Below are 3,516 nucleotides of genomic sequence, written 5' to 3'. Positions count from 1 at the left end.
TAAAATTTGACATTTTGGGATAATTACTAACAATTAAAAAGCAAAAAGAGAAAAGAAAAAAAAAATTGTCTTCTTCTTTAACTTCAAGCCGTCCACTCTCTCTCCCATCCCTTCCATTTACTTCATGAAAACCTCCATTGAAGCCACCTAAAGCTTCCTTTAAACCCTAAATCTTGCCATGAAATCTCTACATCCCATAACTAAAACTTGTGTTTGAACTTTGATAAGAAGGTTGGGAGTAAATAAATCAAGCAAAGTTTGAAGAATTGGATAGACAAATTCTGCTCACTTAAGGTAAGCTAATCCAACTTTTCTTTTTAGTATATATGATGGATTTAGGGTAGAAATGAATGAGATTATATGAAGAAATTGAAAAATATTGCATGATTAGGAAGAGAGGGAATTTTCGGCCAGCCATGGATGTATGAGAGTGGATGTATTTTAAATGAATTAAAGGTGTTAGTAAACTTGCATGAGTATGGTAGTAAGATGGAAATGCATAAATGTGATTAATTGTAACAATTAAGTGAGATTAGGGTTTGGAGGCCTAGGGTTTTGAGGCAAATTTTGGAGAAATGCATAAATGATGACTTTGACCTATTGTGAAGTGAAAAATGGTCAATAATGACCAAAGGAGATGTGTGGGAATTATTAGAATGGAAGTCAAATTCGTAGGTTGAATGGTCATGCTGCTGGCAGCATGACCAAGCCAACTTTGAAGGACCAAAACGGAAATTTTACAAGTCCAATTGATATGCCACCAATTGGGGATGAAAATAGACATGAAATGACACAATTTTCATCAAGGAACCATGCCCAAAAACTGACCAAAACCTAGTGAACCAATTGACCAAAGTTGGTTAAGAGCAGTCTGCCACTGCACAAACTGACCAAATGAACAGTATTTGTTCATTTGGTCATAACTCGAGCTAGGAAGGTCAAAATGACCTGAAATTTTACCAGTAATTAGATAAGATATAGATCTAAAACTTTCATGAAGAACACTAACCCAAATTATGCCATTAACCTAATCAAATTATTGAGAAAAGTTGAGTTATTGAACCTGAAAAACTGCAGAATTGCCATTTGAACAGTAAAGTTTCAATGGCTATAACTCTCTCTAGAAAACTCCGATTTAGGTGAATCTTGAACCGATGGAAACCTAAGACAAAGTAAAACATTTTGTATGGAGGAAATTAGACCAAATTATGGACTTAACTTGATCAAATTATTGAACAAAGTTGGATAAAAAATCTGCCAGAACCAAAATCTGCAGCATGAACAGTCTGCGTGAGCGATGGCGTATTTTGGCTATAACTTGAGCTACAAAACTCCAATTGGGGTGATTCAAAAAGGAGAATACACTTAAGACAATAAGGAACATTTTCTATGAAGGAAGGTTTGCCAAATTGTAACAGTAGAATGACCAATGGAACAGTGCAACTAAGAGCACCAAAACTAAAATTTGACAATTTTACAAAAAGGACTTAAGCTTTGAGAAAATGACCAAAACCAACAAGTTTGGTGACCAAAATGTGGTATGTGGGTGAAGTTGGAGTTCCCATACCTATTAAGCCTTAGAAAGTCAATAATTTGACTTGAATAGTGTAGTGAATAGTAACCCGAAACACAAAATTTCAAGAACATCGAATTTAGCACCTTAGAGCTAGATAAAAGTGAAGTTAAATTTATTATTGGATTTATGTTAAGTTATGGTACTGAAACACTGTGAAATTGTGTGTTTCAGTGGAAAAGAATACCGGGACAGAAACCAAGGAGTCGAGTCAAGGCCAATAGGCGACTCGTTTGAGGTTTATGCACAACATCACTATACTTTAAAATTCATTGATAAAGTGAATGAAATATGCATTTTACTTTTGGTTTGAATTGTGAAAGTTTATTGTGACCTTATTTATGATGTTTTGATTTAAATTGTGAAAGTTATTGTGTATATTTGAAATTTGAAAGTTGATAAATGTGTTGAGAAATTAATTGAGATTGAGTATGAAATTGAAGCAGTTGTTGAGAAAAATTTTTAGAAGTGCTTTTTACAGGTATTTGAAGAACTGGTTTCTCAAAATACAGAGGGAACTCTGTCAAAATTTTTATAAAATTTGCATAAAAATAGAATGGGCCAAAAATATTAACTAGTTTTAATTTAACTAAATGTTTTAGGTACTGATTAGAAAATGCTCACCACTTGTCAAAAATAAGAAAATTGTTTTAAAATCCCTTGTAGGGTACTTAATGAGTTATTGGTAGGTGAAGTTCGGTAGTTCATTAGGTATTCTACGGGATCATGTTATGCCTTACAGAGGAGTAAGGTGTGACATTTTCACTTTTCCGTTTACATAATATATTTATGTGTAATAGAAAAGGTCCATTGATATTTTGTTAGAAATTCTATTCTTAAGTTGTTAAGAATATGAGTGACAGTATTTCTAGTACAAAGTATCATAAATTGGTTCACAATCAAGGATACTTCACAATAAGGACATGACTTATCAAGAAAGATTATAATCATGTTTGTTCCCAAGTTATTTACATGAGATGTAAATAAGATGGAATGATTAGTCTCATGCCATATAACAAACATGATAGGCACTTATGCATGATAAGTAGGCCGAACTAGTGACATTTATGATAAGCACATAGAGTTTAGTTTTATCAATATATTATCATAAATCATATCAGTGCATATAATCTTTAGACCTGAGATAGCACAGTTATCTTGTATATAGATAGTTTGAGTTTGATACTGCTTTCATACTTGTACTGTGTATGGGTATATGGGCATGTGTTGGCTCCGACTAGTTATATATGGAGATAGGTGTTGATCAAGATGGAATCTGTCACCCTAAGTAAATAGGGATAAAATCCTATGTTCATTTAATTGTTCTTGATGTTTCAAGTTCCTGGCCAGGACAGATAGATTTAATCAGAAAAGAGTTTCTAATGAGAAAATCTTTTAATCAAGAACTGGAATTAAAAGAGAACATAATATTCATAGCAAATGGGGTTTGACATAAACCATGACTCCAGCTCGAATTGAGATTTTATAACAGAGAGATTCTAGTACATGGTAACTTATGATTATAGATTCATTTAAGGAAAATCTTATTACTGATTAGGTGGCTATGGCATGCTATGCTAGGTGTTAACCATAGTCTATGAGCTGCCTAAAATGATTTAGAGAAATCATTTATGGTAAGAAAAAGTTTTGATGATATTAAGAGTTGTTATCATATCTCATTGCCAATTTGTGATGAGCTTAGTGAGTCACACACATACACAAGTAATCACCAAGTTAAATGTGATTTAATTAATTAATTAAAGAGTTTAATTGATTAATTAAATAGGTTTCGTTTGCAATTAGATTGTAAAGTCCCTAGCATGGCTTGAAACCAAATCTAGATTATTGGATGTATAGTATAAGTTAAATTTATATTTAAAGTGTTTAAATATGAATTTAATTATGGGAAATTAATTAATATAGATTAATTAATTAATTTATAT

Source organism: Hevea brasiliensis, chromosome 10 (assembly GCF_030052815.1).
Source record: "Hevea brasiliensis isolate MT/VB/25A 57/8 chromosome 10, ASM3005281v1, whole genome shotgun sequence".
Taxonomy (NCBI): Eukaryota; Viridiplantae; Streptophyta; class Magnoliopsida; order Malpighiales; family Euphorbiaceae; genus Hevea; species Hevea brasiliensis.
The sequence above is the reverse complement of the archived record's forward strand: the minus strand, read 5'-3'. Positions refer to the sequence as shown.